The sequence below is a fragment of the Crinia signifera genome, chromosome 19 (assembly GCF_055691185.1).
Source record: "Crinia signifera chromosome 19, ASM5569118v1, whole genome shotgun sequence".
Lineage (NCBI taxonomy): Eukaryota > Metazoa > Chordata > Amphibia > Anura > Myobatrachidae > Crinia > Crinia signifera.
This window is the reverse complement of record NC_139226.1, coordinates 135,479,414-135,493,351: the sequence shown is the minus strand read 5'-3', so window position 1 is coordinate 135,493,351 and position 13,938 is coordinate 135,479,414.

Sequence of the window (13,938 nt, the reverse complement as noted above, 5' to 3'; positions counted from 1 at the left end):
TTGCACTTTGTTTGTCAATTTTTGTGTTTTAAGTTTTATATTTCGCAGTTTTTTTAAATAAACAAATTAAAGGTTAATTTTTATTGACTCTAATTAATTCTCTCTGGTGCACCACAAACAAGACACACGTTCTCTTTCTCCATATTCTCATGCATCATTTTGTGTCAGTGGTAGCACACCCCTAAGAAGCACTACAATATCAAGTAATTATCTCAATAAGAGGGGGCCTTCATTCATATTTAAATACATCACTACCAATCCTGTGCGGAAGACTACCCAACTCTGTCTTTTGCACAACCCTGGGCATGGCAGGGGGCTTGAGGGTGCCAGGTCCCGCCCACTTCCGCTTTGGGGCCCAGCAACAGTTGCCAGGGCAAACCTGGGCATGGCAGGGGGCTTGAGGGCGCCATGCCCCGCCCACTTCCGCTTTGGGGGCCAGCAACAGTTGCCAGGGCAACCCTGGGCATGGCAGGGGGCTGGAGGGTGCCAGGCCCCGTCCACTTCCGCTTTGGGGCCCAGCAGCAGTTGCCAGGGTAAGCCTGGGCATGGCAGGGGGCTTGAGGGCGCCAGACCCCGCCCACTTCCGCTTTGGGGCCCAGCAACAGTTGCCATGGCAAGCCTGGGCATGACTGAGGGCTTGCGGGCGCCAAACCCCGCCCACTTCCGCTTTGGGGGTCAGCAACAGATGCCAGGGCAACCCTGGGCATGGCAGAGGGCTGTAGGGCGCCAGGCCCCACCCACTTCCGCTTTGGGGGCCAGCAACAGTTGCAAGGGCAACCCTGGGCATGGTAGGGGGCTGGAGGGCGCCAGGCCCCGCCCACTTCCGCTTTGGGGCCCAGCAACAGTTTCCAGGGCAACCCTGGGCATGGTAGGGGGCTTGAGGGCGCCAGGCCCCGCCCACTTCCGCTTTGGGGCCCAGCAACAGTTGCCAGGGCAACCCTGGGCATGGCAGGGGGCTGGAGGGTGCCATGCCCCGCCCACTTCCGCTTTGGGGGCCAGCAACAGTTGCCAGGGCAACCCTGGGCATGGCAGGGGGCTGGAGGGCGCCAGTCTCCGCCCACTTCTGCTTTAGGGGTCAGCAACAGTTGCCAGGGCAAGGCTGGGGGCTTGAGGGCGCCAGGCCCCGCCCACTTCCGCTTTGAGGCCCAGCAACAGTTAGCAGGGCAAGCCTGGGCATGGCTGGGGGCTTGAGGGCACCATTCCCCGCCTACTTCCGCTTTGAGGGTCAGCAACAGTTGCCAGGGCAACCCTGGGCATGGCAGGGGGCTGGAAGGTGCCAGGTCCCGCCCACTTCCGTTTTGGGGGTCAGCAACAGTTGCCAGGGCAACCCTGGGCATGGCAGGGGGCTTGAGGGCGCCAGGCCGCGCCCAATTACGCTTTGGGGCCCAGAAAAAAAGCTGCCAGGGCAACCCTGGGCATGGCAGGGGGCTTAAGGGTGCCAGGTCCCGCTCACTTCCGCTTTGGGGCCCAGCGACAGTTGCCAGGGCAACCTTGGGCATGGCAGGGGGCTGGAGGGCGTCAGGCTCCGCCCACTTCCGCTTTGGGGGCCAGCAACAGTTGCCAGTGCAACCCTGGGCATGGCAGGGGGCTGGAGGGTGCCAGGCCCCGTCCACTTCCGCTTTGGGGCCCAGCAGCAGTTGCCAAGGCAAGCCTGGGCATGGCAGGGGGCTTGAGGGCGCCAGACCCCGCCCACTTCCGCTTTGGGGCCCAGCAACAGTTGCCAGGGCAAGCCTGCGCATGACTGGGGGCTTGCGGGCGCCAAACCCCGCCCACTTCCGCTTTGGGGGTCAGCAACAGATGCCAGGGCAACCCTGGGCATGGCAGAGGGCTGTAGGGCGCCAGGCCCCACCCACTTCCGCTTTGGGGGCCAGCAACAGTTGCCAGGGCAACCCTGGGCATGGCAGGGGGCTGGAGGGCGCCAGGCCCCGCCCACTTCCGCTTTGGGGCCCAGCAACAGTTTCCAGGGCAACCCTGGGCATGGTAGGGGGCTTGAGGGCGCCAGGCCCCGCCCACTTCCGCTTTGGGGCCCAGCAACAGTTGCCAGGGCAACCCTGGGCATGGCAGGGGGCTGGAGGGTGCCATGCCCCGCCCACTTCCGCTTTGGGGGCCAGCAACAGTTGCCAGGGCAACCCTGGGCATGGCTGGGGGCTTAAGGGCGCCATGCCCCGCCCACTTCCGCTTTGGGGGCCAGCAACAGTTGCCAGGGCAACCCTGGGCATGGCAGGGGGCTGGAGGGCGCCAGGCCCCGCCCACTTCCGCTTTGGGGCCCAGCAACAGTTGCCAGGGCACCCTGGGCATGGTAGGGGGCTTGAGGGCGCCAGTCCCCGCCCACTTCCGCTTTGGGGCCAGCAACAGTTGCCAGGGCAACCCTGAGCATATCAGGGGGCTTCAGGGCGCAAAGCCCAGCCCACTTCCGCTTTGGGGCCCAGCAACAGTTGCCAGGGCAACCCTGGGCATGGCAGGGGGCTTGAGGGCGCCATGCCCCGCCCACTTCCGCTTTGGGGGCCAGCAACAGTTGCCAGGGCAACTCTGGGCATGGCAGGGGGCTTGAGGGTGCCATGCCCCTCCCACTTCCGCTTTTGGGCCCAGCGACAGTTGCCAGGGCAACCTTGGGCATGGCAGGGGGCTGGAGGGCGTCAGGCCCTGCCCACTTCCGCTTTGGGGGCCAGCAACAGTTGCCAGGGCAACCCTGGGCATGGCAGGGGGCTGGAGGGTGCCAGGCCCCGTCCACTTCCGCTTTGGGGCCCAGCAACAGTTGCCAGGGCAAGCCTGGGCATGGCAGGGGGCTTGAGGGCGCCAGACCCCGCCTACTTCCGCTTTGGGGGCCAGCAACAGTTGCCAGGGCAACCCTGGGCATGGCAGGGGGCTTAAGGGTGCCATGCCCCGCCCACTTCCGCTTTGGGGGCCAGCAACAGTTGCCAGGGCAACCCTGGGCATGGCTGGGGGCTTAAGGGCGCCATGCCCCGCCCACTTCCGCTTTGGGGGCCAGCAACAGTTGCCAGGGCAACGCTGGGCATGGCAGGGGGCTGGAGGGCGCCAGGCCCCGCCCATTTCCGCTTTGGGGGCCAGCAACAGTTGCCAGGGCAACCCTGGGCATGGCAGGGGGCTTGAGGGTGCCATGCCCCGCCCACTTCCGCTTTGGGGGAAAGCAACAGTTGCCAGGGCAACCCTGGGCATGGCAGTGGGCTGGAGGGCGCTAGGCCCCGCCCACTTCCGCTTTGGGGCCCAGCAACAGCTGCCAGGGCAACCCTGGGCATGGCAGGGGGCTGGAGGGCGCCAGGCCCCGCCCACTTCCGCTTTAAGGGTCAGCAACAGTTGCCAGGGCAAGCCTGGGCATGGCAGGGGGCTGGAGGGCGCAAGGCCCCGCCCACTTCCGCTTTGGGGCCCAGCAACAGTTGCCAGGGCAAGCCTGGGCATGGCAGGGGGCTTGAGGGCGCCAGGCCCCGCCCACTTCCGCTTTCTGGCCCAGCAACAGTTGCCAGGGCAAACCTGGGCATGGCAGGGGGCTTGAGGGCGCCATGCCCCGCCGACTTCCGCTTTGGGGGCCATCAACAGTTGCCAGGGCAACCCTGGGCATGGCTGGGGGCTTAAGGGCACCATGCCCCGCCCACTTCCGCTTTGGGGGTCAGCAACAGTTGCCAGGGCAACCCTGGGCATGGCAGGGGGCTGGAGGGCGTCAGGCTCCGCCCACTTCCGCTTTGGGGGCCAGCAACAGTTGCCAGGGCAACCCTGGGCATGGCAGGGGGCTGGAGGGCGCCAGTTCCCGCCCACTTCCGCTTTAGAGGTCAGCAACAGTTGCCAGGGCAAGGCTGGGGGCTTGAGGGCGCCAGGCCCCGCCCACTTCCGCTTTGGGGCCCAGCAACAGTTAGCAGGGCAACCTTGGGCATGGCAGGGGGCTGGAGGGTGCCAGGCCCCGTCCACTTCCGCTTTGGGGCCCAGCAGCAGTTGCCAGGGCAAGCCTGGGCATGGCAGGGGGCTTGAGGGCGCCAGACCCCGCCCACTTCCGCTTTGGGGCCCAGCAACAGTTGCCAGGGCAAGCCTGGGCATGACTGGGGGCTTGCGGGCGCCAGACCCCGCCCACTTCCGCTTTGGGGGTCAGCAACAGATGCCAGGGCAACCCTGGGCATGGCAGGGGGCTGGAGGGCGCCAGGCCCTGTTTACTTCCGCTTTGGGGCCCAGCAACAGTTGCCAGGGCAACCCTGGGCATGGCAGAGGGCTGGAGGGCGCCAGGCCCCACCCACTTCCGCTTTGGGGGCCAGCAACAGTTGCCAGGGCAACCCTGGGCATGGCAGGGGGCTGGAGGGCGCCAGGCCCTGTTTACTTCCGCTTTGGGGCCCAGCAACAGTTGCCAGGGCAACCCTGGGCATGGTAGGGGGCTGTAGGGTGCCATGCCCCGCCGACTTCCGCTTTGGGGGCCAGCAACAGTTGCCAGGGCAACCCTGAGCATATCAGGGGGCTTAAGGGCGCCAGGCCCCGCCCACTTCCGCTTTGGGGGCCAGCAACAGTTGCCAGGGCAACCCTGGGCATGACAGGGGACTGGAGGGCGCCAGGCCCCGCCCATTTCAGCTTTAAGGGTCAGCAACAGTTGCCAGGGCAAGCCTGGGCATGGCAGGCGGCTGGAGGGCGCCAGGTCCCGCCCACTTCCGCTTTGGGGCCCAGCAACAGTTGCCAGGGCAACCCTGGGCATGGCAGGGGGCTGGAGGGCGCCAGGCCCCGCCCACTTCCGCTTTGGGGACCAGCAACAGTTGCCAGGGCAACCCTGGGCATGGTAGGGGGCTTGAGGGTGCCAGGCCCCACCCATTTCCGCTTTGGGGCCCAGCAACAGTTTCCAGGGCAACCCTGAGCATATCAGGGGGCTTAAGGGCGCCAGGTCCCGCCCACTTCCGCTTTGGGGCCCAGCAACAGTTGCCAGGGCAACCCTGGGCATGGCAGGGGGCTTGAGGGCGCCAGGCCCTGCCCACTTCCGCTTTGGGGGCCAGCAACAGTTGCCAGGGCAACCCTGGGAATGGCAGGGGGCTTGAGGGTGCCATGCCCCGCCCACTTCCATTTTGGGGCCAGCAACAGTTGCCAGGGCAACCCTGGGCATGGCTGGGGGCTTAAGGGCGCCATGCCCCGCCCACTTCCGCTTTGGGGGCCAGCAACAGTTGCCAGGGCAACCCTGGGCATGGCAGGGGGATGGAGGGCGCCAGGCCCCGCCCACTTCCGCTTTCTGGCCCAGCAACAGTTGCCAGGGCAACCCTGGGCATGGCAGGGGCCTTGAGGGCGCCAGGCCCCGCCCACTTCCGCTTTGGGGCCCAGCAACAGTTGCCAGGGCAAGCCTGGGCATGACTGGGGGCTTTAGGGCGCCAGACCCCGCCCACTTCCGCTTTGGGGGCCAGCAACAGTTGGCAGGGCAACCCTGGGCATGGCAGGGGGCTTAAGGGCGTCATGCCCCATCCACTTCCGCTTTGGGGGGCCAGCAACAGCTGCCAGGGCAACCCTGGGCATGGCAGTGGGCTGGAGGGTGCCAGACCCCGCCCACTTCCGCTTTGAGGGTCAGCAACAGTTGCCAGGGCAACCCTGGGTATGGCAGAAGGCTGGAGGGCGCCAGGCCCCGCCCACTTCCGCTTTGGGGCCCAGCAACAGTTGCCAGGGCAAGCCTGGGCATGGCAGCGGGCTTGAGGGCACCAGACCCCGCCCACTTCCGCTTTGGGGCCCAGCAACAGTTGCCAGGGCAAGCCTGGGCATGGCAGAGGGCTGGAGGGCGCCAGGCCCCGCCCACTTCTGCTTTGGGGGCCAGCAACAGTTGCCAGGGCAACCCTGGGCATGGCAGGGGGCTGGAGGGCGCCAGGCCTCGCCCACTTCCGCTTTGGGGCCCAGCAACAGTTGCCAGGGCAACCCTGGGCATGGCAGGGGGCTTGAGGGCGCCAGGCCCCGCCCACTTCCGCTTTGGGGCCCAGCAACCCTGGGCATGGCAGGGGGCTTGAGGGCGCCAGGCCCCGCCCACTTCCGCTTTGGGGCCCAGCAACAGTTGTCAGGGCAACCCTGGGCATGGCAGGGGGCATGAGGGCGCCAGGCCCCGCCCACTTCCGCTTTGGGGCTCAGCAACAGTTGCCAGGGCAAGCCTGGGCATGGCAGAGGGCTGGAGGGCGCCAGGCCCCACCCACTTCCGCTTTGGGGGCCAGCAACAGTTGCCAGGGCAACCCTGGGCATGGCAGGGGGCTGGAGGGCGCCAGGCCTCGCCCACTTCCGCTTTGGGGCCCAGCAACAGTTGCCAGGGCAACCCTGGGCATAGCAGGGGGCTTGAGGGCGCCAGGCCCCGCCCACTTCCGCTTTGGGGCCCAGCAACAGTTGCCAGGGCAACCCTGGGCATGGCAGGGGGCTTGAGGGTGCCAGGCCCCGCCCACTTCCGCTTTGGGGCCCAGCAACAGTTGTCAGGGCAACCCTGGGCATGGCAGGGGGCTTGAGGGCGCCAGGCCCCGCCCACTTCCGCTTTGGGGCCCAGCAACAGTTGCCATGGCAAGCCTGGGCATGACTGGGGGCTTTAGGGCGCCAGACCCCGCCCACTTCCGCTTTGGGGGCCAGCAACAATTGCCAGGGCAACCCTGGGCATGGCAGGGGGCTTGAGGGCGCCATGCCACGCCTACTTCCGCTTTGGGGGCCAGCAACAGTTGCCAGGGCAACCCTGGGCATGGCAGTGGGCTGGAGGGCGCCAGACCCCGCCCACTTCCACTTTGGGGGTCAGCAACAGATGCCAGGGCAACTTTGGGCATGGTAGAGGGCTGGAGGGCGCCAGGCCCCACCCACTTCCGCTTTGGGGGCCAGCAACAGTTGCCAGGGCAACCCTGGGCATGGCAGGGGGCAGGAGGGCGCCAGCTCTGCCCACTTCCGCTTTGGGGCCCAGCAACAGTTGCCAGGGCAACCCTGGGCATGGCAGGGGGCTTGAGGGTGGCAGGTCCCGCCCACTTCCGCTTTGGGGCCCAGCAACAGTTGTATGTATTTGACATTTATTATGTGTTAATCACAATTTGAACATTTTGAATGATTGCATTTTCCTTGCAAGTAATATATAGTATGCATACATAAAAGATAGGTAAAGGGGCAACAATGAGGTAATAAAACTTAACATGATGTAAGGGTTAATCTAAAGTGCAAGTAATGTGTTTAAGTAACAATTAGGAAGTAATTGATTACATTTTAACAAAATATATATGTTATGAGGTACCCTATTTGGATAAGTGTGTCATGTTGCTGAAGCATGACTTCCGAATAGATTACTGAGGTTTGCGCAAATACACCCACTCCCCTACCCAAACCCAATCCCCTACCCAAACCCACTCCCCCACCCACTCCCAAACCCATACCCACGACCACTCCCCTACCCACTCCCAAACCCATACCCACGACCACTCCCCTACCCACTCCCAAACCTCTTCATTCAGCCTCCCTTTACCACCCACCTACCCTGCTGAAACAGAACCCACACTCCCACCACCCAACTACCCTCCACCCACCAACCAGGGGGAAGAAATGGGTACAGAGGTTGTTGAAAATGGTACATATACATTATGCCTCATTATTTATTTATTTATTTATGTACAGTTTCTTATAAAGCGCAGCAGATTCTGTTACAGTTTCTTATATAGCGCAGCAGATTCTGTTACAGTTTCTGGTACTTGTGTATTATAGCGGCGCCCCCGATGTGCCTCGCGCAATGTTTATATCGCGTCGCATCGCATGGCATGCGATGCTATGAGACGCGATTTTTGGCCCCTATCCGACGAAAGATCGTATAATCACCATAAAGGGTGCTTTTAAGCACCCTAATGGGTGCTTACAATGTGAAATGCACCCCCACACCAACCCCCCCCTTATAAACGTGAACCCGAAGCGTGGCGAGCTTAGCGAGCCAGCGAGGGGCCGCGGTACGCGTCCTCCGACCTTTTCATACCCCCACTATCCACGTCGACGTGGAGTTGAGAATAGAAAGTAGCCCGAAGCGTGGCGAGCGCCCGCGGAAACCTTCACAGGTATCGGAGTCCCCTCACGGGCTTCACAGGTATCCGCGTCCGCTCGCCACGCTTTGGGCTCGGTGGCTCGCTGCGCTCGCCACACTATTCTATTCTCAACTCCACGCCGACGTGGATAGTGGGGGTATGAAAAGGTCGGAGGACGCGTACCGCCGCCCCTTGCGGGCTCGCTGCGCTCGCCACGCTTCGGGTTCAAGTTTATAGTGGGGGGGGGGTGGCGTGGGGGTGCATTTCACATTGTAAGTGCTTATACAATGTTTAATCGCGTTGCATCGCATCGCATTGTATGCATTGTATGCCATGTACAATGTCATACAATTTTAAAATTGTATGACATTGTACAGCATCGTGCGATATCGCGTCGCATCGCATACCATCGTATGCCTTATGGTATGCGATGCGATGGGCGCCGCCAAAATACACAAGTACCCAGTTTCTTATATAGCGCAGCAGATTCTGTTACAGTTTCTTATATAGCGCAGCAGATTCTGTTACAGTTTCTTATATAGCGCAGCAGATTCCGTTACAGTGTCTTATATAGCACAGCAGATTCCGTAACAGTGTCTTATATAGCGCAGCAGATTCTGTTACAGTGTCTTATATAGCGCAGCAAATTCTGTTGCGCGTTACAATAGTAGACAGTGATAAAACAAACTGGGTAACTTCAGACAGACTTGGGGGTTAGAGGGCCCTGCTGCAAGCTTACAATCTATAGCCTCATGTACTTGATTAGTGGTATGTGTTATGTATTTTTAATTACACTATGGAATATGGCATAAATGGAGTATGGGGGGCAAAAATGTTTTGCTTCGATAGATAATTGAAAACCAGAGTAGGCGCATAAAATAAAAATAACAAACAAGGCCATAATGTCATTATTGGCCTGTTGCATATACATTTTGAAACCCTGATGGTATTAGCCTTCACCAGCAGCAGCAACATCACACATAGGTTAGTATGTATTACGGAAAGGACAGGAATGAGAGCCACAACTTGACCACATTGCATTGACTAGATTGATAGATTAAATTTTTTCAAAAAGGGAAGAACTTATAGGGCGATATGTAATAGGGTGCGATTTTTGGACTAGTCCAAAAATCGCACCATATCGCACAAAATCGCACCGTTCCAAATCGCATTTTTGGCCGCAAATTCGCATATGTAATGAGATGCGAATTTGCGGCAAAAAAGTGCGATATGGTGCGATTTCGGGCGCTTTTTTAGTCCTGAAAATGTGCGATTTTCAGTCATGAAAATCGGCACATTTTCAGTACTGTGCGCTGTGTTGTAAAAAAAAAAACCGGCGTGCGGTCCCCCCCCTAAGCATAACCAGCCCCGGGCTCAAAAAGCCGGTGCTGGTATCATAAAATCAAAGGAACAATCAAGTTGGGGTTCCCTGGATTTTATAAAACCAGCACCAGGCTCAAGGTCCGGCGCTGGTTCCCAAAATACGGGGGACAAAATGACTAGGGGTCCCCCGTATTTTAAGAACCAGCACCGGACACAACCAGCCAGCAGGGTAATGCCACAGCCGGGGGAAACTTATTATATAAGCTCCCGCGGCCAAAGCATTAACCCCCTGGCTGGTCAGCATGGGCAGGGGTCCTGGGGAAGTGGGGACCCCCCCAATGAAGGGGTCCCCCCCCTCCAGGACTTACCAGCCCATGCTGATAGTCCGGGGCTGTCCCCGATGCCCCTGGCCGGTGGGCATCGGGCTGATGACTTGTGTAAAAAAAAGAATTAAAACTATTGTTTTACACTGGCGAACTATGAGTCCCAGCAAGCCTACCCCGCATGCTGGGCCTTGGGGAACCACAAGTCCCAGCATGCGGGGCATTAAAGGGCCCGCTGGCACTTGTAGTTCTGCAGTGAAAAAAATAGTGCACAAAATCACACTGACACCCTGTAAAATAAAACTTTAATACACACAAAACACACACACACTGATACTTACCTACCTTGAGCCCGTAGGTCGGTCCCTGGATCCTGGGTCCGTCCTCCGGGGCTCCAGGGCAGAAGAGTCCGGTTCCGGGGCCTTGGTCCTGGTTCCGGGGCTGGTCCTGGGGTTCCGGGGCTCCTGGGCTGCAGAATCCGGGGTCCGGGATCCGTGGTACTCCCCAGGGGTACCTAAGGAGGCAAATCCAACTCACCTGCTCCCCGGCAGCGACCTCCGGTGACAGCGCTGCTCCTCACTGGTACCCGGCTTGCAGGTTTTTGACCGGCGCTGAGATGTTTCCTCCTCGCCGTCTCTGCACAGAATGATTTCTTGGCCAATCAGGAGCCGAGAAAGTCGGCTCCTGATTGGCCAGAAATCATTCTAACTAGAGACGCCGAGGAAGTAACATCTCTGCTCTAGATGCGCTGAGATGTTACTTCCTCGGCGTCTGTATTCAGAATGATTTCTGGCCAATCAGGAGCCGACTTTCTCGGCTCCTGATTGGCCAAGAAATCATTCTGTGCAGAGACGGCGAGGAGGAAACAGCTCAGCGCCGGGCAAAGTCCTGCAAGCCGGGTACCAGTGTGGAGCAGCGCTGTCACCGGAGGTCGCCGCCGGGGAGCAGGTGAGTTGGATTTGCCTCCTTAGGTACCCCTGGGGAGTACCACGGATCCCGGACCCCGGATTCTGCAGCCCAGGAGCCCCGGAACCCCAGGACCAGCCCTGGAACCAGGACCAAGGCCCCGGAACCGGACTCTTCTGCCCTGGAGCCCCGGAGGACGGACCCAGGATCCAGGGACCGACCTACGGGCTCAAGGTAGGTAAGTATCAGTGTGTGTGTGTTTTGTGTGTATTAAAGTTTTATTTTACAGGGTGTCAGTGTGATTTTGTGCACTATTTTTTTCACTGCAGAACTACAAGTGCCAGCGGGCCCTTTAATGCCCCGCATGCTGGGACTTGTGGTTCCCCAAGTCCCAGCATGCGGGGTAGGCTTCCTGGGACTCATAGTTCGCCAGTGTAAAACAATAGTTTTAATTCTTTTTTTTTACACAAGTCATCAGCCCGATGCCCACCGGCCAGGGGCATCGGGGACAGCCCCGGACTATCAGCATGGGCTGGTAAGTCCTGGAGGGGGGGGACCCCTTCATTGGGGGGGTCCCCACTTCCCCAGGACCCCTGCCCATGCTGACCAGCCAGGGGGTTAATGCTTTGGCCGCGGGAGCTTATATAATAAGTTTCCCCCGGCTGTGGCATTACCCTGCTGGCTGGTTGTGTCCGGTGCTGGTTCTTAAAATACGGGGGACCCCTAGTCATTTTGTTCCCCGTATTTTGGGAACCAGCGCCGGACCTTGAGCCTGGTGCTGGTTTTATAAAATCCATGGAACCCCAACTTGATTGTTCCTTTGATTTTATGATACCAGCACCGGCTTTTTGAGCCCGGGGCTGGTAATGCTTAGGAGGGGGACCGCACGCCAGTTTTTTATTTAAATTTCTTTTTTAACTATTTTTTTACAGCAGAAGCATGCACAGATCTCAATGATCTGTGCATGTTTCTGCCTAAATCGCCAGTCAGAAGCTGGTCTATTTTTTTTTGCGATTTTTTTAAGCTCCCATATGCGACTTTAGAACTCGCATCCTATTACATATGCGAGTTCTATAGTTTACTATGGGAAAACATCTGGATGCGATTTTCAGTGTGCCTGAAGATCGCATCTTTAAAATGTGCGATTTCGCGGTAAAAAATGCGATTTTTACCGCGACTCGCATCCTATTACATGTGCGATTTTTAGAAAAAATGCGATTTTGGTCAATTTTGACAAAAAATCGCAAAAGTCTAAAAATCGCACCCTATTACATATCGGCCATAATGGTTGTACCTTTATAGTACATTGCTGACTGGTAAGGCTGGACAAGTTTCAGTGAGGTTTAAGTGTAGGTGGCCTTTTTAAACATACATTGACAGTTTCTGGTATAAGTAACAGATTTTATACAGTAAACCACTGTGTGTGTGTGTGTCACTACTATGATAGTAGTTAGTTTCATGTGGAAAGCAGTAGCCTATGTCATTGTGTGCATCTATGATTTTTTATGCTATAGGTCATTTTGAAATATTGTATGGATCACAATGTAAAATGTATACATGAATATCAATAGTAATGTTGAACCCCCTTTAACATGCCGACACATGACCAGAGCCAAGTCCAGGAGGGCGTCCGAGGTGCCCTTAGAAGAATGAGGGAGCACCTCCTAATGCTAGCCCAAGACCTGCAGGACCTAACGGACCTCCTCATTTGATTTGTTTTGATTTTAGTTGTATGTTATAATAAACAGAAGTTGTCTGTGTGTTTTTGTGTAATTTTACAGTATATGTGTAAATGGTGTAATATATTTATGTCACTTGCAAAAGATAGATACTGTATAGAGATGTGTGTTTGCATACAGTGTAATAAAGGCCCTTATTCTGGTTGGTGCGGTAATGTCCGCGTGCGGTCGGTCCGCCGATGTTTTGTGTCTGCGCATGTGCAGAGGCGTCTCTGCGCATGTGCGAGCGGGGCGTACGGCCAAATCCCGCATGAAATGTGAACACTCCGAACAGGTGGTGGAGAGGGGCGTGAAGGGCTATTTGGGCTCATTACCATATGCATACGCCCCGCGTTTCATGAGCGTTCCCATGCAAACGCTGGGCGTACGCATGGTAATGCGGCCGTGACGCACGTGTAGGGGGAGGACATATGACATCGCCGGATGTCAGCTGCCCGCCCAGATCCCTGCTTTTGCACGGAAAAATGTCCGTGTGGTCTGAGGTTGCGGGAGCTGGTGGACCACTCGGTCCTGCATTCGATGGTCTGCGACCATCGAATGATGGGGGAGGTTCCCTGAGATGGAGGAGGCGTATTCCATGAAAAATACACGTGCGGTCCGTTCGGCCAGCTTCTTACCGCATACGGACGGAGTTGGCGATCCGTATGGAAGGCGGGGTTTCGCACGCACGGTCCTGGCCGCATAATCGGATCCGGCCGCACCGATCAGAATAAGGGCCAAAGTGACGGGTAATGAATAAAGGGTGTTGTAGTGACCAATTCATTGCATGACACAAAATGAAATGATTATCAGTATGCATTATGATGTACACACACACGTACTGTGTTTAAAACTGTAGGTATTTGACATTTATTATGTGTTAATCACAATTTGAACATTTTGAATGATTGCATTTGACTTGCAAGTAATATATAGTATACATACATAAAAGATAGGTGAAGGGGCAACAATGAAGTAATGAAATTTAACATGATGTAAGGGTTAATCTAAAGTGCAAGTAATGTGTTTAAGTAACAATTAGGAATTGATTACATTTTAACAAAATATATGTGTTATGAGGTTGCCTATTTGGATAAGTGTGTCATGTTGCTGAAGCATGACTTCCGAATAGATTACTGAGGTTTGCGCAAATACACCAACTCGGTGCGTACGGTCAGAATCCCGTCCGTTCAGACGCAGTAAAACCGTGCAGATTCATAGAGTTCCCAACGCACACGCATGTTTGGATGCAGTCTAAAGACACTCCCTCTTCTTAGAGAGTCCATCCGAACGGATGCGGACGACCTGTGGGCGTGTGTTATTAGAATGTCCGCCGTGCGTGGCGTTCGGTCATTTCCGAAAGAACGCGCATCCCAAAGAACCAACCAGAATAAGGCTTCATGTGCTACACATTTGCATGTCTGAGAACAGTAATATATTAATTACAGGTAATGGGTATTCAGTACTAAGGACGCATTTTGGTATAACACAACCCAAGTAGAAGATCTCTATAATAAATATTTTTTCTGTTCCAGCTGCTCAATCAATTGGAGAGGTCACATCTTACCCTGTGGAAACATCACATTGATTGTCAGGTAAGGTGTTCTCTTGCTTACGGGTGAAATTAATCGCAGGAGAATTAACATCAGGATTAAAAAACTGATATTTTAAGTGATGTTTCCTTGTTTCTCG